The sequence below is a fragment of the Triticum aestivum genome, chromosome 7A (genome assembly GCF_018294505.1).
Source record: "Triticum aestivum cultivar Chinese Spring chromosome 7A, IWGSC CS RefSeq v2.1, whole genome shotgun sequence".
NCBI lineage: Eukaryota > Viridiplantae > Streptophyta > Magnoliopsida > Poales > Poaceae > Triticum > Triticum aestivum.
Genome location: NC_057812.1, coordinates 330,091,057 through 330,114,947, shown reverse-complemented (window position 1 = coordinate 330,114,947; position 23,891 = coordinate 330,091,057).

The following is a 23,891-nucleotide window of genomic DNA, read 5'->3' as shown; positions in this document are numbered from 1 at the left end:
AAACCTCACAAGGTTTCCCTTGCCTCGATCTCTCCGCCCCTCGCGAGCCAGCTTGGTAAGGCCGCCCTTGTGGAGGTATTGCGGCGTCCGCCTCGTGAGGCTTGGCCCCTCGCGAGTGTCTTGAGTGTTTGCTGGTGAAGATGGGCCGTAAAGGGCCACTAATGGAGCCATGTTGTGGGCTGCAGGCAAGCAAGTCTGGGGTCCCCGTTCCCAGAACACCGACAGTAGCCCCTGGGCCAAAGGCGCACTCGTACATGGCTTCGAGGCAAAGACAAAGGGCAAGTGCGGAGCGCCGCGGGCCCCAACAACCTGTGGCCCTGCTTGACGCGTGGCGATTGATTGGACATGGGCGTCTCCGCTTCCCCATGCCGCCTCGGCAACTGCCTGACTTGTCGAGTCCTTGTTGCATGTAGAAAAAGATCATTATTACCTTAGATCATGGAGGCTAGTGGTTGGCCTCCCCTTGGCTATAAATGGGAAGGGGGACGGAACCCCTGTCACCCATCTCTTCCTTTGCTTCTCCCGCTCCTTCTTCTTCCTTGCTTCACTGCCGGCAGCGACACCCATGGTGCATGCGAAGAGGCTCTCGACTGCGGAGAAGGGAAAGGCTTGCCAGGAGGGGCCTGGCTCACCGCTGCCCAAGAGGGGCCGCGTCCGTCCCCGCAAGCACACCATGGCCTCGTCGCGGCTCCTCGTGGTGGCGGTGGTGCTTCTTCGCGTGGTGGTGGTCGCCCGAGTCGTGGGGGCCCCGTCGATGAAGGAAGGCACGCAATGGTCGCGTGGCCACCCAGGCCACACTTCCACTCCGTGGAAGTGCTGCCGGAGTTCATTGTGTGGTTAGAGAACCCGGGCGACACTTGGCTTCAGCTCCGCCGCTTCTTTGTTGGTGAGCTGCCAGCCATTGGTCCAGGCAGTCTTTGGCTGCAGGCGGATGGCTGCTGCAGCAAGGCTTCATGGGTCGCGGTCGAGGTCTCCTGTAACGCCCCGAGACCGTTGCGCCAGGTGTCTTCCAGTTATTCGCCGACGTTGTCATCTCATTCGCTTGCGTGTTGCATCTTGCCAGGTCATCATCCGCATTGCATCATCATGTTTTCAAAACTTGCATCCGTCCGGGTTCCCCAGTTCTTTCCGTTGTCCGTTCTGAGCCCAGACACACTTGCACGCGCCCGTGGCATGTCCGAAATAGTATTTTATAAGTGGCCAGAAAATGTTCTCGGAACGGGATGAAAGTTGGCGTGCGGTCTTGTTATAGTGTAGGTAGACCGCCTGCCAAGTTTCATCGCAATCGGAGTCCGTTTGACGCTCCTACGGTTAACGTTAGCGGCTTTATAGTCGGTCACATCGTCGGACGTTTTCGTTCTCCGAAAACTGCTGTCGGGCCTCTCCATCTCTTCTCTTCCGGAGCCCATGGCCTTCTACACTACCCATACATTTCGAACCGTCTGATCCAGATCAAATGGTCCGAAAACGGACTAGTTCCTCTAACCCTAGACCACCCTACCCTATTTAAGCACCCCTCCCTTCCAAATTTGGGCATCCCTAGTCTTCCCCTACCTCCTAGACCTCCTCCCTCGGATCTAGTGCCACCCCTTCCCCTCGAATCGCGCCTCCAGCCACAACCGACCCTCCTCCTCCTCAATTTCCGGCGACATCCACCTCCTCCATGCCACTTGGCAAGATGCCATTGGCCTGCGCCACCTGAGCAACACCCTCCACCACTCCAAAGCCTCCATGTCGCGTCCCAACCAGCCATCCCACCACCGTGGCCCGCGGATCTCGCACGAGGCCCGCCCAGACCCCGATCTGGGCTCGGAGGCCCGGATCTGCGCCGCTGCTCGCCCGAGCAGGGGCCTCATTCTCCTCCCGCTCCACCACAAGAAGCGACAGCGCCCGAGCGCTCCTCTGCCTCACCCCAACCCCGCGGACGCCGGATCCTCGCCGTCGTCGTGCTCCGCCTTGTCGCCGGCGCCCCGCAGGTGGCCATCCCATCTCCTTCCTCGTTTCTCTCCTCTCTCTCACCGGACTCCCCTTCCTCCATTACTGACTGTAGGAACCACCACCGCCATTGGTCCAGGCGGTGTTTGGCTGCAGGAGGATGGCTGCTGCAACAAGGCTTCGTGGGTCACGGTCGAGGTCTCCTGTGACGCCCCGAGACCATTGCGCCAGGTGTCTTCCAGTTATTCGCTGACGTTGCCATGTCATTCTTTTGCGTGTTGCATCTTGCCAGGTCATCATCCGCATTGCATCATCATGTTTTCAAAACTTGCATCCATCCGGGTTCCCCAGTTCTTTCCGTTGTCCGTTCCGAGCCCAGACACACTTGCACGCGCTCGCGGCATGTCCGAAATAATATTTTATAAGTGGCCAGAAAATGTTCTCGGAACGGGATGAAAGTTGGCGTGCGGTCTTGTTATGGTGTAGGTAGACCTCCTACCAAGTTTCATCGCAATCGGAGTCCGTTTGACGCCCCTACGGTTAACTTTAGCGGCTTTATAGTCGGTCAAATCGTCGGACGTTTTCGGTCTTCGAAAACTGCTGTCGGGCCTCTCCCTCTCTTCTCTTCCACAACCCACGGCCTTTTACACTACCCATACATTTTGAACCGTCCGATCCAGATCAAATGGTCCGAAAACGGACTAGTTCCCCTAACCCTAGACCCCCCCTACCCTATTTAAGCACCCCTCCCTTCCAAATTTGGGCATCCCTAGTCTTCCCCTACCTCCTAGACCTCCTCCCTCGGATCTAGCACCACCCCTTCCCCTCGAATCGCGCCTCCAGCCACAACCGACCCTCCTCCTCCTCAATTTCTGGCGACCTCCACCTCCTCCGTGCCACTTGGTAAGCTGCCATTGGCCTGCGCCACCTGAGCAACGCCCTCCACCACTCCAAAGCCTCCACGTCACGTCCCAGCCAGCCATCCCACCACCGCGGCCCGCAGAGCTCGCACGAGGCCCGCCCAGACCCCGATCTGGGCTCGGAGGCCCGGATCTGCACCGCCACTCGCCCGAGCAGGGGCCTCGTTCTCCTCCCGCTCCATCCCAAGAAGAGACAGCGCCCCAGCGCTCCTCTGCCTCGCCCCAACCCCGCGGATGCCGGATCCTTGCCGCCGTCGTGCTCCGCCTTGTCGCCAGCGCCCCGCAGGTGGCCATCCCATCTCCTTCCTCGTTTCTCTCCTCTCTCTCACCGGACTCCCCTTCCTCCATTGCTGACTGCAGGAACCACCACCGCCCGTGGAGCTCGCCGCCGGTCGCATTCTTCGCCCGATCCTGTGGGGATCCGTCGGATCTAGAGCACCTCGGTCTGTTCCCGGCCTCCTTGCTTTGATCCGTAGCCGGAGCTCCTGTTGTGTCGCGCCACAACTAGTGACCGCCATCTTCATCGCCTCGCCTCCGTGCCCTGCTTCTCGTCCTGTCCAGGAGCGAGCGCGTTGACCACGGCCCCCGCATCCCCATCGTTCGATCCAGCAAGGCCACGAGAGCGCCAGGCCCAGCTCTCCCGCGCGAAGACCCCCCACCTCTACCACTTTGCCTGGGCCGCCTTCTCCCCTCGCTGCTCGTCGTGGGCCGCACGCCTGCCGGCCCAGCTGCGCCTTCTCCCGTCCTAGTCCATCACCGAGCCGGCCCAAGTGTTGTGGTGAGCAGCTCAGTTCAACCCAATGCACCCCGTCCTGTTTTTTTCCTGCTGATGCGAATTTAGCTATTTTCCAGAGAGTGTCTGTTTTGCAGAAAATACCCTAGTCTTCATGCATTTCATTACTCACAATCTAAGCATCACATGTAAAAACTTTGTATATGAAACTTGCTTAGAATTTTCTCTAGTTTAATAATATTCAACTTTCATGCGTGTTTAAAATGTTTAAAATGTTGTTTGTTTAAATTTGCTTAAATAACTTGCTAAAATGATTTAATTGATATCTAAATAACTATAACTCCGAATTTAATCAACTTTATATGTAAATGGGGTAGAATTTTGCCTAGTTTAACATGGAGCATTGTTTTGCATATTTAACAACTCTAAAATATGGCTTAGGGCAGATCAGCACCAAATCAAAAATATGCATATGAGGATTCTTCCGGACTTGTTGCTTGTTGTTCTGGCCTCATTTAAACTTGCCTAGATAGGTAGTTTTCATTTGCTTCACCCTCTTGCCATGTGTAACAACATTTGATATTGTTGGGTACATAAACGAGATCGAACTAAATAACTTGTTGTGGGGTTTCGTCAATATGCAACTCGTTGCATATTGATCCCCACTTAATTTGTAGAATTTCTTGTGCATTTTGCCATGCCATGCCTCATTAAACCGGACATGCATCATAATTGTTTGTGCATCATGCCATGTTCATGTGTTGGTTGTTTACTATGTTGTTTGCTTCTTTTCGGTGTTGCTTCTTCAGGTTGTTTCCGGTAACATTGCGCTTGTGAGGATCCGTTCGACTACGTCCGTTTGTCTTCTTCGTGGACTCACTCTTCTTCCTTGCGGGATCTCAGGCAAGATGACCATACCCTCGAAATCACTTCTATCTTTGCTTGCTAGTTGCTCGCTCTTTTGCTATGCCTATGATGCGATACCCACCACTTGCTTATCATGCCTCCCATTTTGTTAAGCCAAGCCTCTAACCCACCTTGTCCTAGCAAACCGTTGTTTGGCTATGTTACCGCTTTGCTCAGCCCCTCTTATAGTGTTGCTAGTTGCAGGTGAAGATTGGAGTTTGTTCCTTGTTGGAACATGGATATTTTGTTGGGACATCACAATATATCTTATTTAATTAATGCATCTATATACTTGGTAAAGGGTGGAAGCCTCGGTCTTATGCCTGGTGTTTTGTTCCACTCTTGCCGCCCTAGTTTCCGTCATATCGGTATTATGTCCCCGGATTTTGCGTTCCTTACACGGTTGGGTTATAATGGGAACCCCTTGATAGTTTGCTTTGAATAAAACTCCTCCAGCAAGGCCCAACCTTGGTTTTACCATTCGCCACCTAGCCTTTTCCCTTGGGAGTCACGCATCCCGAGGGTCATCTTTATTTTAAACCCCCGAGCCAGTGCTTGTCTAAGTGTTGGTCCAAACTAGAGCCCCTTGCAGCGCCACCTCGGGGAAACTCGAGGGCTGGTTTTAGTTGTACGAATTGCTTATCCGGTGTTGCCCTGAGAATGAGATATGTGCAGCTCCTATCGGGATGTTGGCGCATCGGGCGGTCATGCTGGACTTGTTTTACCATTGTCGAGGATGTCTTGTAACCGGGATGCTGAGCCTGATCGGATTGTCTTGGGAGAAGGAATATCCTTCGTTGATCGTGAGAGCTTGTGATGGGCTAAGTTGGGACACCCCTGCAGGGATTTGAACTTTCGAAAGTTGTGCCTGCGGTTATGGGCAGTTGGGAATTTGTTAATGTCCGGTTGTAGAAAACCTGAAGTTGATCTTAATTAAAATACATCAACCGCGTGTGTAACCATGATGGTCTCTTCTCGGCGGAGTCCGGGAAGTGAACATGGTGTTGGAGTTATGCTTGACGTAGGTCGTTATAGGATCACTTCTTGATCATAGTTTCTCGACCGTGCTTTGCCTTCTCTTCTCGCTCTTATTTGCGTATGTTAGCCACCATATATGCTAGTCGCTTGCTGCAGCTCCACCTCATACCTTTTCCCTACCCATAAGCTTAAATAGTCTTGATCGCGAAGGTGTGAGATTGTTGAGTCCCCGTGACTCACAGTACTTCAAAAACCAGTTTGCAGGTGCCGATGATATCGTGGAGGTGATGCAACCAAGCTCAACGAGGAGCTCGATGAAGATCTTGTCCTTTGTGTTGTTTCATTCCAGTCGATCGGTAGTGGAACCCAGTTGGGGTCGATCGAGGATCTGTGTAGCATTTGGGGTAGTCTTCTTTTATTTTGGTTCCATAGTCGAACCTTGATTGTATCTGGTTGATGTAATGCTTTATTCATGTATTGTGTGAAGTGGCGATTGTAAGCCAACTATGTAACTCTTTCCCTTATGTATTACATGGGTTGTGTGAAGATTACCTCACTTGCGACATTGCTTTCAATGGGTTATGCCTCTAAGTCATGCTTTGACACGTGGGAGATATAGCCGCATCGAGGGCGTTACAAGTTGGTATCAGAGCCTTCCCCGACTTAGGAGCCCCCTGCTTGATCGAATCGCTGGCGTTGTTGAGTCTAGAAAAATGTTTTGAGTCATTTAGGAATTATATATATCGGAGAGTAGGATTCTTTTTACTCCTCAGTCCCTTCGTTGCTCTGGTGAGGCATCCTGACGTAGAGTTTTGACTATTCTCTTCTCAAATTTCACTAATTTTTTTAGGATCGCGCGGGTATCTTGGAATCTTTCCGATGGTTTTGTGATGAGAACATTTTTCTTGGTGCCTCCTGACATTTAGGGGTTGTGGCAGTGTCCCGGGGAGTTGAGCTCCGAGGTGTTGTCGTCACAATTTTTTCGTTGCAATTCTTGAATACCTGAGTTTAATTTCGTCGACATCGAAAATCTCTTTTATGCAGTTGTTGGTGAGATAACCTCGATGCCACCCAGTACTGGGGCGGGAGTTCGGGAGTATTTCCATAACTCGTATAATGGATGCTTTTCGAAGGTTGAGGTAAACGATTTCCGAAGGTTTCTTGGTTATGTGTTGAAGGATGGATACAACTGGATGTAGGATTTGCTAGATTTGGGTGAGATATTATGCTTCCCCTGTATCCCCAACACCTGATTGCATAACCGGAAAGTTTCGGGAGTTATAAGTGGGAATTCAAGTAGCTCTTAGGATATCTTTCCGACAGATGTATGATATGAAATTGGGGTTCGACGTCTAGTGGTCCGCCTATCCACGGTTGGTTTAACAGTGGTCTCGTTATGTCTTAAAGAGTCCTTGGCTATGCCGACTCGGGGATGCTTCGTATGTCATGTGCACTGCCTTGTACATGATGGTGTTGTACGATCGAACCCGTGTAGGCCCCACCACGAAAACTTCGGACGAAATCTCTATCATATGTTTGTTCCGGCTTATTCCGCAAGCCAATCCTTTGTTTTGTTTTGAGCTATGGTATTCGAGTTGCTTCGAAGTCAAATGTTGATTCCATACCTTTTCTAAACGGTGTTCTCATGTTCCTATGTGAATACTAATCCTTCTTGATAATCGAGATTGTCATGTCAATCCTTTTCAACCGGCGTGTTTTCTCTTCAAGTGGATCTGATCTTTTCAACATTTGCAAGATCAATTATCAGTTCTTCTCAACGGTGTTTGTTTCATTCGTTCCAAGCTTCCTTTGTTTTCCCACCCACCCACCCTTTTTCTTCAAGGACTCAGATTTCTCAATCAAGTATCATTTTATTGATGGAAGTCTCTTCACTCTTTTCCTTCATTGTTCTTATCTGGTGATTCTCAAGAAGATGCTAACGAAGCTTCTAGTTCATCATTCTTCATTCTCATTTTGCTCTGGTGGTTTCAATTCAAGCTTTCAGTGTTTGATCACATTCTTTTCCTTGTTTCAAATGTTTTTCATGCCGGTGCACCTTATATTCAGTCATTTCTCGCTATTCAATTGTTCCGGAGTGCTCAAGATATCTCAGAAAATTCGTTTCCATTCTCAATCCTTTCAAGCTTTTGCGAGGATGTTATCTCATTCAAGCCATTTAATTCAACCGGTGCAATCTCTCTTTTCAAGTAATCTTTTCAATGGTGTTTCTCTTGAGTGGGCCCTAACCCACGGGTCTTTTCCCAGGATCTTACCTGACTCTTCTAATTCTACCGGAGTTATTCTCAAATTCATTTCAAAAGTTTGACGTAAGAATGATTTATCATTAGTCAAATGTCTTCTCCAAGATCTGTCAAAATCTTCTCATCGTTGGCTCAACCTCTTTGTTTTGATTCTTCCGGAGTGTCTAAATAATTCATGGTGGTGTTCTCGTTGTCATTCTCGGATTTTGAAGACCGAAGAAGAGTTTCTCTTTAATCTTGCTCCGTTCTTTTCAAGACTCATGGTTCCAGCTTATTGCCATTCTCTCACCATTGTATTCATTTGTCAGTATTCTTTTCACCAATCCGAAGAAATTCAAGAGTCTTCTCAGTTTGATTATCCGGAGTCCAACAATTCAGGTTTATTCTTTCTCAGCTTTCAGTTATCATTCTCCAATCTTACCGGTGCATCGATCAAGTATCCTCTAATTAGCTCGTGTTCTCTTTGTTCTCTGGTATCTAAATTCTGTTAAGTATTTTCATTCGTTTTCTAATTCTTCCCGGCGTCTCTTTATCTTTTCTTCATTCATTTTCAATTCTTACGGTGGTTCGTTCAAGAGTTCTCTTCCTATGTTCTCATATCAATTCATTCGTTATTTCAATTCTACCAGTGGTTCGTTGAGGACCTTCCCAGTTTGACGCTATATCTATCTTAATCCTTTCTATGAGAATAAGTGGTATGCCAATTCCGTTGCTTTTCATCAATTTAATTTATGAGGTATATGCATAATGTAATTCCTACTCTTGTTTCTTCCAAGTGATAATTCTTTATTCCGGAGGCTCATCAAATTCTTGTTTCCATTTTCTCATCTTTCTTTTCCCGGAGTTACAAGTTCTCTCAATATTTTCGTCACGGAGATCCATCTAAAAATCATTACAAGTTTTCACCTTGCGTTTTCAACTTCTTTTTCCTTCCGTTTGATCATCCTTTTGTTACCGGAATTCTTCATGGAGGCTGTATATGGTGGTTCAGCAAGGATTTAATTCCTTCTCGAAGTGATCATCGAGATTCTTTTCAAAGGAGCTCAAGTTTTCTTCATCTTGCAATCCGGAGTGCAATTGTTTCTCTTTTTATCTTTTGAGGTGGTATTATGTCATTCTTGATAATTTGAGTTCATGTTTCATGATTCACATGTTGTTAAGAATGAAATAGTTAAACCCATCAATCTTTTCAAGCATGAGCTCTTCTCAATCCATCAATCGTTTTGTTAGAGTTATCTTGGGTTATATTTCACCCAAATCCTCTCGTAAGGATTGTTGCTATTTATGGTGCTCATAAATGACCCAAGTTCTTCATCTTTCCTCCCGGTGAAATAAGTTTCTCGTCTCCTTGTTGATAGCAATCCAATCTATTGTTTTTCCGTTAGTGGCAGAATTCCACCTCATAGTTTTGAGATGTTCTCCATAAGCCCACTACAACCTTGTTCTTTTCGTTGTTGATTTCCCAACAACTCAGTTCAATCCTTTTTTTAACGATGCTCTCTCAAATTCATTTCAGACAGAACTTGTTGTCTTCTTCTCTGTTCTTTTGTTTCTATTCTTATATTTCTTCTAGAGGCATTGTGATGATGCTCTCTTCACTCATCATCTCGTATTGTGAAGTTCATGTTCTTTTTTTGCTTATCCATCCAACCAGAGTGTCGTGTTTTCATTCGAGCTATATCATCTTATCAAATTTTGACTCCCTTCTCAACCGGAGTGCTGTATGAGATCTTTTTTACCCCCTTGTGCCATTCTTTCAATAGTTCCGAAGACAGTGTGTTGTTGATTTCATCAAGCATACTCTCTTCATGTCAAGTTCTTATTCAATTCCTTTTCTTTTCAGTCGGATTGCTGTCCAAATTATACCATTCTTAATCCTTCTCTATCTTGTTTTAACCAGAGTGGTTTCAATATATATCTTGCCCTTTAACCTCAAGGTTTTTTTCGCAATGTTCCTTGTTCCTCTTTTCTAACGAAGTGTTTTCGACGTTGTTCATCTTCGTTGTATTCTTTTCTCGAATTTGTTCAACCTTTCAAGGTTCATTGGTTTCATTCGTTTGTCAAAGAAGCAACTTAGTTTTACCTCTTCTCTTCCTCTTTCATTGTCCTTCCGGTGCCATTCTAGATCTCGGGACGAGATCCTCTCGTAGAGGTGGAGTGTTGTGACGCCCCGAGACCGTTGCGCCAGGTGTCTTCCAGTTATTCGCCGATGTTGCCATGTCATTCGCTTGTGTGTTGCATCTTGCCAGGTCATCATCCGCATTGCATCATCATGTTTTCAAAACTTGCATCCGTCCGGGTTCCCCAGTTCTTTCCGTTGTCCGTTCCGAGCCCAGACACACTTGCACGCGCCCGCGGCATGTCCGAAATAGTATTTTATAAGTGGCCAGAAAATGTTCTCGGAACGGGATGAAAGTTGGCGTGCGGTCTTGTTATAGTGTAGGTAGACCTCCTGCCAAGTTTCATCGCAATCGGAGTCCGTTTGATGCCCCTACGGTCAACTTTAGTGGCTTTATAGTCGGTCAAATCGTCGGACGTTTTCGGTCTCCGAAAACTGCTGACGAGCCTCTCCCTCTCTTCTCTTCCGCAGCCCACGGCCTTCTACACTACCCATACGTTTCGAACCGTCCGATCCAGATCAAATGGTCCGAAAACGGACTAGTTCCCCTAACCCTAGACCCCCCTACCTATTTAAGCACCCCTCCCTTCCAAATTTGGGCATCCCTAGTCTTCCCCAACCTCCTAGACCTCCTCCCTCAGATCTAGCGTCACCCCTTCCCCTCGAATCGCGCCTCCAGCCACAACCGACCCTCCTCCTCCTCAATTTCCGGCGACCTCCACCTCCTCCATGCCACTTGGCAAGCTGCCATTGGCCTGCGCCACCTGAGCAACGTCCTCCACCACTCCAAAGCCTCCACGTAACGTCCCAGCCAGCCATCCCACCACCACGGCCCGCGGAGCTCGCACGAGGCCCGCCCAGACCCCGATCTGGGCTCGGAGGCCTGGATCTGCGCCGCCGCTCGCCCGAGCAGGGGCCTCGTTCTCCTCCCGCTCCACCCTAAGAAGCGACAGCTCCCGAGCGCTCCTCTGCCTCGCCCCAACCCCGCGGACGCCGGATCCTCGCCGCCGTCGTGCTCCGCCTTGTCGCCGGCGCCCCGCAGGTGGCCATCCCATCTCCTTCCTCATTTCTCTCCTCTCTCTCACCGGACTCCCCTTCCTCCATTGCTGACTGCAGGAACCACCACCGCCCGTGGAGCTCACCGCCGGTCGCGTTCTTCGCTCGATCCGGTGGGGATCCGTCGGATCTGGAGCACCTCGGTCTGTTCCCGGCCTCCTTGCTTTGATCCGTAGCCGGAGCTCCTGTCGCGTCACGCCACAACTAGTGACCGCCGTCTGCATCGCCTCGCCTCCGTGCCCTGCTTCTCGTCCTGTCCAGGAGCGAGCACGTTGACCGCGGCCCCCGCATCCCCATCGTTTGATCCAGCAAGGCCACTAGAGCGCCAGGCCCAGCTCGCCCGCGCGAAGACCCCCCACCTCTGCCGCTTTGCCTAGGCCACCTTCTCCCCTCGCTGCTCGTCGTGGGCCGTGCGCCTGCCGGCCCAGCTACGCCTTCTCCCGTCCTAGTCCATCACTGAGCCGGCCCAAGTGCTGTGGTGAGCAGCTCAGTTCAACCCAATGCAGCCCGTCCTGTTTTTTTCCTGCTGATGCGAATTTAGCTATTTTCCAGAGAGTGCCTGTTTTGCAGAAAACACACTAGTCTTCATGCATTTCATTACTCACAATCTAAGCATCACATGTAAAAACTTTGTATATGAAACTTGCTTAGAATTTTGTCTAGTTTAATAATATTCAACTTTCATGCATGTTTAAAATGTTTAAAATGCTGTTTGTTTAAATTTGCTTAAATAACTTGCTAGAATGATTTAATTCATATCTAAATAACTGTAACTCTGAATTTAATCAACTTTATATGTAAATGGGGTAGAATTTTGCCTAGTTTAACATGGTGGCATTGTTTTGCATATTTAACAACTCTAAAATATGGCTTAGGGAAGATCAGCACCAAATCAAAAATATGCATATGAGGATTCTTCCGGACTTGTTGCTTGTTGTTCCGGCCTCATTTAAACTTGCGTAGATAGGTAGTTTTCATTTGCTTCACCCTCTTGCCATGTTTAACAACATTTGATATTGTTGGGTACATAAACGAGATCGAACTAAAGAACTTGTTGTGGTGTTTCGTCAATATGCAACTCATTGCGTATTGATCCCCACTTAATTTGTAGAATTGCTTGTGCATTTTGCCATGCCATGCCTCATTAAACTGGACATGCATCATAATTGTTTGTGCATCATGCCATGTTCATGTGCTGGTTGTTTAGTATGTTGTTTGCTTCTTTCCGGTGTTGCTTCTTCGGGTTGTTTCCGGTAACGTTGCGTTTGTGAGGATCCGTTCGACTACGTCCGTTTGTCTTCTTCATGGACTCGCTCTTCTTCCTTGCGGGATCTCAGGCAAGATGACCATACCCTCGAAATCACTTCTATCTTTGCTTGCTAGTTGCTCGCTCTTTTGCTATGCCTATGCTGCGATACCTACCACTTGCTTATCATGCCTCCCATTTTGTTAAGCCAAGCCTCTAACCCACCTTGTCCTAGCAAACCGTTGTTTGGCTATGTTACCGCTTTGCTCAGCCCCTCTTATAGTGTTGCTAGTGGCAGGTGAAGATTGGAGTTTGTTCCTTGTTGGAACATGGATATTTTGTTGGGATATCACAATATCTCTTATTTAATTAATGCATCTATATACTTGGTAAAGGGTGGAAGGCTCGGCCTTATGCCTGGTGTTTTGTTCCACTCTTGCCGCCCTAGTTTCCGTCATATCGGTATTATGTTCCTGGATTTTTTGTTCCTTACACGGTTGGGTTATAATGGGAACCCCTTGACAGTTTGCTTTGAATAAAACTCCTCCAGCAAGGCCCAACCTTGGTTTTACCATTCGCCACCTAGCCTTTTCCCTTGGGAGCCGCGCATCCTGAGGGTCATCTTTATTTTAAACCCCGAGCCAGTGCTTGTCTAAGTGTTGGTCCAAACTAGAGCCCCTTGCAGCGCCACCTCGGGGAAACTCGAGGGCTGGTTTTAGTTGTACGGATTGCTTATCCGGTGTTGCCCTGAGAACGAGATATGTGCAGCTCCTATGGGGATGTCGGCGCATCGGGCGGTCTTGCTGGACTTGTTTTACCATTGTCGAGGATGTCTTGTAACCGGGATGCCGAGCCTGATCGGATTGTCTTGGGAGAAGGAATATCCTTCGTTGACCGTGAGAGCTTGTGATGGGCTAAGTTGGGACACCCCTGCAGGGATTTGAACTTTCGAAAGCCATGCCCGCGGTTATGGGCAGATGGGAATTTTTTTAATGTCCGGTTGTAGAAAACCTAAAGTTGATCTTAATTAAAATACATCAACCGCGTGTGTAACCGTGATGGTCTCTTCTCGGCGGAGTCCGGGAAGTGAACATGGTGTTGGAGTTATGCTTGACGTAGGTTGTTCTAGGATCACTTCTTGATCATAGTTTCTCGACCGTGCTTTGCCTTCTCTTCTCGCTCTTATTTGCGTATGTTAGCCACCATATATGCTAGTCACTTGCTGCAGCTCCACCTCAGACCTTTTCCCTACCCATAAGCTTAAATAGTCTTGATCGCGAAGGTGTGAGATTGCTGAGTCCCCGTGACTCACAGATACTTCCAAAACCAGTTTGCAGGTGCCGATGATATCGTGCAGGTGATGCAACCAAGCTCAAGGAGGAGCTCGATGAAGATCTTGTCCTTTGTGTTGTTTCGTTCTAGTCGATCAGTAGTGGAGCCCAGTTGGGGTCGATCGAGGATCTGTGTAGCATTTGGGGTAGTCTTCTTTTATTTTGGTTCCGTAGTCGAACCTTGATTGTATCTGGTTGATGTAATGCTTTATTCATGTATTGTGTGAAGTGGCGATTGTAAGCCAACTATGTAACTCTTTCCCTTATGTATTACATGGGTTGTGTGAAGATTACCTCACTTGCGACTTTGCTTTCATTGCGGTTATGCCTCTAAGTCGTGCTTCGACACGTGGGAGATATAGCCGCATCGAGGGCGTTACATCTCCACCGCAGGAAATGCAGTCCTGGCCCGCGGCTGGCAGACGTTTGCCCGCGCGGACGGCCTTGGCCGGCGGTTCTCCCTCCACTTCAAGTACGATGGCAACGCGACCCTCTATGTGAGGGTGTTCGGGGAAGATGGCCGTGGCATCGGGTGTTGCCCCGAGGACAACGACGGCGGTGAGGTGCTTGGCTCCGGCGACGACCGCGACGAGAGTGAAGGCGGGCTCGCCCTTGGCGCCGGCCAAGGCTCGTCCAGCTACGGTGACTCTTCTTACGATGACAACACCAGCAGCGGCGGCTACGACCAGCTGCCGCACCTGCTTCGAGGTGGCAGCGGGTCATCTCGTCGCCGCGCTTCAGTGAAGTGCGGGGAGGGGTCTGGCTGAGCTCAGGAGAGCGCCACGGGCTCGTCCTCGCGACTTGCCACGGGAGCATGTTCCGCTTTTCTTTCATTCTCCCTTTCGTTCCTGCATTAAGAGAGAGAGAAGTATGAGGCCCCATTGGGGCGTGCAACAATTATGATTTCTAAGTGGTGGTGCTATGTTTATCATTATTGTGTCATGTCGCAGCATCATGTTTTATGTATGCGCGTAGGAATAACTTAGCTAGATGCGCCTGAAGTAGTTTCTGCCTCACGAGACGCGCGTTCCCCAATGCCTGGTGAGGCCTCCTGTGCTCGGAAGGTGTCTGAGAACTGCAAAAATTCGCTAGGAAACTCTTATCCTTCCGGATCTTGGTCGCGGGCACTGCCGGTCATGACCACGTGCTTCATATCACGGTACCCGGGCGACACGTATTGAGAGGGGTGCGCCAGCTTGCGAACTCGAGCAAGGGTGCCTTGCGAAAAACAGGAAAATGAAAATGCTCACGAGGGCGCCTGTCCAGCCCCCTCGCGAGGCATGCGAGGGAGAGTACAGGTCAAAAAACGAGGATCCGAGAGCAGAAAAGGAGGCAAAAGGCAATGTAACCAGGCCAGCAAGGAACACCAGAAAGCAAATTCTCACTAAAAAGGGGCAAGCCAACTGCGAAAAGCAAATGAAAATCCCCGTCCGACACCTAGTCTAGTCTTCTTATCTTCTCACCAGCGCAGAGCTAAATGCTGCCACTAAGACATGGGAGGGAGCCCCCGAGGTCCGAGGGCGGCACTCCTGAGACTCCGGGGCATGTACAACCCCACTCATTATTACGTGAGAGTGTCACGGGCGGAGATCTTCATGGGCACTGGGCCTTGCTTCATGGGTAGAACTTCCGAAGGTGCTGGATGTTCCAGGCATTCTGGATGGGGATCCCGTCTTGCATCTCCAGGCACGCGGCGCCAGGCCTGGAGACGTGGGCGACCCGAAACGGGCCCTCCCACATGGGTGAGAGCTTGTGCAGCCATTCCTTGGAGAGCACCTGCCTCAGGACATGATCACCCACCTCGAGCATCCTGGATCGAACGTTGTGGCAGTGGTACCGCCGCAGCGCCTGTTGGTACCTTGCAACTCGGAGCGAGGCTTCACGGCGGTGTTCCTCCCCCAGCACGAGGTCCATCCCCTGCATGGCGTCCTGCTGTGTTTCATCGAACGCCAGGACCCGCGTGGAGTGATGCCTGACCTCGTGTGGGAGAACCGCTTCTGCTCCGTAGACGAGGAAGAACGGGGTCTCGCCTGTCGGCCTGGTGGCGGTGGTGCGGATGCACCATAGCACAGTGCTGGAGCTCGTCGTGCCAGCCCCTGTCGCAGGCCTCGAGCTTCTTCTTGAAGGTCCTAGTCTTGGGACCCCTCAGGACTTCCGTGTTGGCGCGTTTGGCCTGGCCGTTGCTCCTGGGGTGCGCCACAGAAGCGTAGGAGATCTGCTTTCCAAGGTTAGCACAATATGTTTTGAAGAGATTGCTAGTGAACTATGAGCCGTTGTCGGTGATGATGCGGTTAGGGACCCCAAATCAGCTTACGAGGCCCTTGATGAACTTGACTGTTGACCCCGCTGGGATGGTGCGGATGACTTCCACTTCCACCCACTTGGTGAATTTGTCGATGGCGACGTAGAGGTAGCGGTAACCTCCATGTGCTCGAGGGAATGGGCCCAGGATATCCAGCCCCCAGACCGCGAACGGCCATGAGAGCGGGATAGTCTGAAGGCCCTAAGCCGGCTGGTGGATCTGCTTGGCGTGGAATTGGCAGGCCTCGCAGGATTTCACCAGCTCGGCCGCGTCGTTGAGTGCCGTGGGCTAGTAGTACCCGCTGCAGAAAGCCTTGCCGACTAGGGTGCGCGACAACGAGTGGTGCCCGCAGTCTCCGCCATGTATGTTGGCCAGCAACTCATTCCCCTGTTCCCTAGAAATGCATCATAGAGAAACATCATTTGGCCGCTTCCTGTATAGCTCACTGTCCTGAATGCAGTACGCCGTAGCCTGCCGGGCCACACGCTCCGCATCTTCCTCCTTCTCCGGCAATGTGTCTTGCGTCAGGTATGCCCTGAACTCCTCCATCCAGCACCCCTCTTGAGGCTCGAGCGCTAAGAGGAGGATCGCTCCTGAGGTCGGCCCGTAGGCGGGGGCTCCCGAGGCTGGTGGCTGGGGGAGCTCCTCCTAAGGTGGCGCCGGTTCTGGAGGTGGAGGTGCTGCCGAAGGCTTGAAGAGCCATTCCTAGAAGACACCAGGATCTTGGGGTAGCTGCTTGGATGCTCTTTTGGCGATGTCGTCGGCCTCCTTGATGATCCTGGTTGTGCTGAACTCCAGGTCAAACGCTTGCAGCTCGATGTTCCATTCGGTGACTCTTCCCACAGCATTGGGGCTCCTGAGCACTCTCTCCAATGGGTAAGCTGAGACGACCTTGATGGGGTGACCCTGGAAGTAGTGGCGCAACTTACGCGAGGCCACCAGGAGCGCGAGCAAGAGCTTCTGAGGCATGGGGTATCACACTCTCGCATCTCATAGCATTGTGCTGACAAAGTACACTGGGTGCTTGTCGAGGGCGGGAGAGCTGATGGAGTTTATGGATCCTGGGCGCCGAGGCGTTTCCTGTGGGTCCCCAGCGTCGGAGGCTCGATGACCAGCCAGGGCAGCCGTTGTCTCAGGAGCATCTCCTTGGTGTTGTGCTGCCTCATCCAGCTTGGCGGCTCCATTTGGCGGGCCCTTGACCTGGGGCTCCTCTCTGAGGGCCACCAGCGCCACGCTGGCGGAGTGGGGTGTGGCAGACAGGTAGAGTACCAAGGGCTCGAGAGGGCGAGGCGCCACCATCACCGGTGGGCTGGTTAAGTATCTCTTGAGGTCTTGAAATTCTAAGTCGGCCTCGGGGGTCCACTCGAACGGACCCTTCTTCTTCATCATCTTAAAGAACGGCAAATCGCGCTCCCCCAACTTGGAGATGAAGTGCCCCAGTGAAGTCACGCAGCCTGCAAGCTTTTGCATCTCCTTGAGGTTTTGTGGTGGGCTCATGTCTTCGATTGCCTTGACCTTCTCCGGGTTGGCCTCGATCCCCCCGTGGGACACGAGGAAGCCCAACAGCTTGCCAGAAGAGAAACTAAACACGCATTTCTCTGGGTTGAGCCACAGGTCCACCTGGGGCAAGCTCGTGAAGGACTCCTCCAGGTCCTGAATCAAGGTTCTTGCCTCCCGAGACTTCACCACAATGTCGTCGACGTAGGCCTCAGCGTTTCTCCCGAGCTGCCGCCCCAAGGAGATGTGCATCAGTCACTGGAAGGTCGCTCCTGCGTTGTGCAGTCCGAATGGCATGGAAGTGTAGCAGTATACCCCGCATGGGGTCAAGAAAGTTGTTTTCTCCACATCTTCCACCGCCATCTTGATCTGGTGGTAGCCCAAGAACGCATCTAGGAAGCATATCAGATCACACTCGACAGTGGAGTAGACAATTAGGTCGATGCGCGGCAGCGGGAATGGGTCTTGAGGGCACACCTTGTTGAGGTTGGTGAAGTCGACACACATGCGCTCCATCCCTCCTTTCTTCAGCATGACAACCGGGTTCGCTAGCCACTCTGGGTACCGGACGTCGCGAATGACGCCTTCTGCCTCCAGCTTGCGGGTTTCCTGAACGATGAAGGGCTGCTTCTCCATGGACTGTCACGTCGCCCTCTGCTTCACAGGGCGCACGTTGGGGCATACCCTCAGATGATGCTCGATCACTCCTCTCGGTATCCCAACCAGCTGCTTGGGTTCTCAGGCAAATACTTCTTTGTTCGCCCGCAAGAAGTCTACCAACTCCCTTTCTTGATCTGGGGCGAGGTCGGCGCCTATATTAAAGGTGGCGCCAGAGGCCCCGTCCGCGTCGATCGTATCTGCTTCGTCTTGGCTTGACCCTGAGTGAATAACTGCTTCTTCTTGGTCGGCGCCACGCCTTTGGTCCTGGGCGCGGCCTTGTCGGTAGGGCAAGCTGCCACTGTGGCCCTAAAGGTGAGTTTGAGGGCCACCAAGGCTTCCTTGGTGTCTCCAGCCACGGTGAGGATGCCCTTGCTTCCTGGCATCTTCATGAGGTTGTAGGCAGGATGGGTAGCTGCCATGAACTGGGCCAGCGCCGGGTACCTGAGGATGGCATTGTACGGTAAGCCGATGCGGGCGATATTGAAGTCGATTAGCTCGGTGCGATACTTGTCGCATGTGCCGAAGGTCACGGGGAGATGGATCTGCCCCAGTGGGTTGGAGGAGCCGCTGCCGACTCCGAAGAAGGGCTTGCTGGGGCGGAGCCACTCAAGCGGTACGTGAAGGAGACTAAAAGCCTCCATAGAGAGCATGTTGAGGCCGGCGCCACCATCGATGATGGTCTTGGTGACGGACACACTGCAGATGGTGGGCATGCAAAGCATCGGGAGCACGCCCGAACCGACGGTGGTGACTGGGTGATCCCTTGAGTCGAAGGTCAGGTCAGCCTTGGGTGCCGCCCAACCCGAGGGAGCCCCCTGCAGCATGGAGGCGGCGCCGATCTGGCAAAAGAACGGCTTGGTGTGACGGTCCGAGAGCGGCGCCTGCGAGCCACCGAGGAGAGTCGCGACGACTGAGGGTGCTGGTCCCCCGAAGCGCATGATGAAGAGGTCGCACAGCTCCTCCCAGGAGGCCACAGAAGATTCCGACAGATGGAGAAGCCATGCGTGTGGCACGCTAGCAAGGGCCATTGGGAGCCAGTTGGCCATGACTTTACCGTCGCCCCCGGCCTCCAGGATGGCCTCCTCGTACGCCAGCAGGAAGGCTGCAGGACCCGCCGCACCACCATAACGGGGCGGCATCTCCGGCTTGAACTTGTGCGGCCACCGCACCCGCCGCAAGGCGGGGGTGAAGGCCTAGAGCCCCACAGCGTTGTGGAGGGTGCCCGTCGATCCAAGTGGAGAAGCGGCAGCGTCCATGAGAATCGGTCGCAGCGGCGAGGCCGTCAGGGGCAAGCTGCGGCACACCCCTACCTGGCGTACCAAATGTCGGATATCGGGTTCCGGCAAAACCCTTGAGGTTCGAACACTGGGGTGCACATGAATATCTCTCCCCCTCTCTAGCTTGCACACATCATGATCTCACGGCCTGGTTCGACGAGCCCAGAGAACAAGAGACACAAGAGTTTATACTGGTTCGGGCCACCAATGTGGTGTAATACCCTACTCCAGTGTGGTGTGGTGGATTGCCTCTTGGGCTGAGGATGAACAGTTACGAGGGAAGAACAACCTCCTAAGGAGAGGAGTTCTTGTGCTTGGTGAGTTTATGCGGTCAAGGATTCTCTCTAGATGAGCTCTCTCTTTCTATGGTGGTGGCTAGTCCTATATGTAGAGGCTCGGGTCCTCTTCCCAAACATTAGGCAGGAAGGGATCCCACAACGGCCAATTTGAAGGAGGACAACTAGTACAAGGTATCCTGACAAAAGTAGTCTTCACCTGCCAAAGGCTCTGGTGGTGACGCCGTCTTGGGCTCCACGGTGACCTCCATCCTGCTGTCCTGCTGGTCTTGGTCTTGTTGCACCGATATGGAAACCTTTGCCTGATTCCTCGGGACTCCTCACCTGCGCTTGCCTCTTTAGCACCAAAGAGGAAACAAGGACACTGCACGCGCAGGCGCCCGCCTGGCTCCATTTGTCATGGCTTGCATCAGGCAAACCTCGCGAGGTGTCCCTTGCCTTGATCTCTCCGCCCCTCGCGAGCCAGCCTGGCAAGGCCACCCCTGAGGTGGTCTTGCGTCGTCCGCCTCGTGAGGCTTGGCCCCTCGCAAGGGTCTTGAGTGTTTGTTGGTGAAAATGGGTCGTAAAGGGCCGCTGATGTAGCCACGCTGTGGGCCGCAGGCAGGCAAGTCTGGGGACCCCCGTTCCCAGAACACCGACAAAGTGGAACAAGTCTTCAGATCATGTAGACATAAATACTTCAGTGATGCCTAACACTCTTTGGCTCTGGGTGTTTAGGGCTTTGTCCTCGCAAGGATTTCTCTCTCAAACGCTTCGGAGGTGGGTTGCTCTCAAACGACAAAAGCCGTGCACTAACTCTGAGCAGCCGCCAATTTATGGTGTAGGGGGTGGCCTATTTACAGCCAGGAGGCAACCTGACCTGATTTGTCCAAAATGACCATGGGTCACTAAGGAACTGACACGTGTCCAACAGTCAGATTTCAAACACACGTGGCAGCTTGATTTGGGCTACAAGTAAAGCTGACTCATCCATCTCTGGATACGACTTGCTCTCATTGTCTTCACTCGAAGACACAGGATTTGGTTGAGCATCACTTCAGTCACACTGACTTTGTTCACTTGGACCCCACTTAACAATATGGTGGTTCCTATGACTCAACAAAGAAGAAAAGGAAATTACGAAACAACTATGTCTTTGCAATCCATAGTCTTCATGCAATGTCTTCTCATGTCATAGTCTTCAATGTGGATGTCTTCACAGACCACCATTGTCTTCAATGGCTTCACACATTTTTAGGGGTCATCTCTGGTAGGTAAACCGAATCAATGAGTGACTACTACCTGTGTTATCCTACAATTCTCACAAACACATTAGTCCCTCAACCAAGTTTGTCGTCAATACTCCAAAACCAACTAGGTGTGGCACTAGATGCACTCACACCATGACCTGGAAATATACAAGTCAATGGGTGGTGGTTTACCGCACGTCCAACTGACGGTGGTCATTTGATGCTCATTAGCACGTACAAAATTGACAAAACCATTTCATCAAACCACATGCAGTACAATGCATGGGGCGTTCGTGACTGTGATGGCTATGACTGCTTCATGTTCGAGAAAGATCCCAGCTCCGTTGGGCCAGGTGTATTCAACTAGAGGCGGGTTTACACCCTCGGCAACCACTCCATGTTCCTGGGGCTCAATTATCCGATCATCCAACCAATCATCGATCATATCACCAGCAATGATTACCATGCTATGCAACTTCCATTCGCCAAGGGGAACTTTGTTTACAAATCATACCGTGGGTTTCATGAATCACCATATCCAGAGACTCGTCGACATAGCTTGCTGCCAGATGATTTTCATTGTGTGAAAGGCATCAAGCTTCCAAGCGATGAATGGCTTTTGCAAACCCTACATGTGGCGATGTGGTTCATGCCAACAACAAATATGCACAACTTGATTCGTAGTGAATCTAGATTGAGCCATGTATCATGCTGCTGTAGCATGACCCTCTATTGTTGGGTATTACGTACTGTAGTTAGTTTGAAAGATAGATACTTTTCTGGGATCAAGTGCATCCTAGCTTGATCACCCGTGTAGCATGTATTGATAATGATGATGGACTATATATCAATTAGGCTTCAAGTTCGTACTTGTTGGTGAAAGTGTTGTCTAATGGGAATTATATTTTTATTACTCATGTAGCCTACAAAGTCTATTGCACAGCCTTGTAACTTCGTACTCCATTTGTAAATGTGTACTAGTAATAGTAGTCCTCTATACCGTATATTGCGCTACTCGTACTGCTACCTCCCTCCTGGTTTATTGGTCCCCTTCATAATTTGTGTCAAATTTTGACCATAAATTTAACTACTTAAATGTTAATGCATGTCACAAAAAATTATATCGTTAGATTCATATTTGAACAGAGTTTCCAATGGTATAATTTTCCGTGACATGCATTGACATTTTGTTAGTTAAACTAATGGTTAAAATGTGACACTAAATACGACTAGTAAGTAGTACAGTAGTACTAGTATACGTCGGTCAAATTATTCATCATGTCCTCACATTGAATTAACGTGACAACACGCTGCGCGTGAGGTGACACAAGAGTCCCGGCTGCGTGTTCTGTTCACCAAAGTGAGCCTCACCCCTCTCGTACTATAATAGTACTCTCGCATTCTCTACAAAATCACTCTCCCATTCTCTCTCGGTCTCCCTGCCTCCCATCCATCGACTTGTTTTGATCCATTTGGTATGATGAGCGATGAGCTACAGGAGCTGCTATACTTCATTGCAAGTAGTCAAAAGGAAGACGCTGAAAAATCGATCTCAACAAGGATGCTCTTCAAGCTAGCGAGATGAAGGAAGGAACCAGCGAGGCCGCTCCTATGAGTATTCATCCCGTCGCCCCATATGATGATTTTGATATTTATGGGGGTTTTCAAGTCTTTAGACTCTGCATGTCATAATGAAGCCAAGACCCCAGTTTGCTCAGGTATTATGGACTTCAGACTTGGAGTACCACTTATCTATCGAAATCTTTCATCATTTACGAGGAGAACATGGCATTGAGAATCAAAGAGAGATAAGAAGCCATCTAACTACTAGCTACGAACCCATATGTCTGAGGTAAACTACTCACGCTTCATCGAAGGGCAATAGATTTGATGTAGAAGCCCTCCGTGATCTCGACAACCCACAAGTGTAGGGGATCACAACAGTTTTCGAGGGCAGAGTATTCAACCAAAATTTATAGATTTGACACAAGGGGAGCCAAAGAATATTTGCAAGTATTAGCAGCTGAGTTGTCAATTCAACCACACCTAGAGATTAATTATCTGCAGTAAGGTGATCAGTAGCAAAGTAGTTTGATAGTTTTGATAATAGTGGCAGCAGCAATAGTAATGGTAACAGTGATAGCAGTAGTTTTGTAGCAAGTGCACCAGTAACGATAGCAGTAGTAGCAGACTAAGGCATAGCCTAGTGGTGGGAAGGGGCTGATGCCTTCCCACCCACCAAGGTTCAAGGCATGGTACTTGCAATTTGGGTTTGTTGCACCAATTATACTGTATGGGGTTCCCTTACAGTCTTTCTGTCCAAAAAAGATAGCAGTAGTAACTTAGCAAGAACAATATAAGATAAATTCGTAGGCATTGGATCGGTAATTTGTTGGATGATATTCGTCATGTGACAGTCATAACCTAGGGCGATACGGCACTAGCTCCAGTTCTTAAATGTAATGTAGGCATGTATTCCGTAAATAGTCATATGTGCTTACAGAAAGAACTTCATGACATATTTTGTCCTACCCTCCCGTGGCAGCGGGGTCCAATTGGAAACTAAGACATATTAGGGCCTCCTTTTAATAGAGAACCATAACAAAGCATTAACACACGGTGAATACATGAACTCCTCAAACTACGATCATCACCGGGAGTGGTTCTGACTATTGTCACTCCGGGGTTGCCGGATCATAACACGTAGTATGTGACTATAACTTGCAAGATCGGATCTAGAACATGGATATAATGGTGATAACATAAACGGTTTAGATCTGAAATCATGGCACCCGGGCCCAAAGTGTCAAGAATTAAGTGGCAAAGTCATAGAAACATCAATCTCAGAACATAGTGGATATTAGGGATCAAGCCCTAACAAAACTAACTAGATTACATGATGAATCTCATCCAACTCCTCACCGACCAGCGAGCCTACGAAGGAATTACTCACTCCCGGTGGGGAGCATCATGGAATTGGCAATGGAGAAGGGTTGGTGATGACAAAGAACGAATATCCCCCTCTCCGGAGCCCCATACGGACTCCAGATCTGGCCTCCCGATGAAGAATAGGAGGTGACGGCGGCTCCGTCTCGTGGATCGCAATAATTCTTCCTCCCTGATTTTTTTCTGGAAATATGGGATT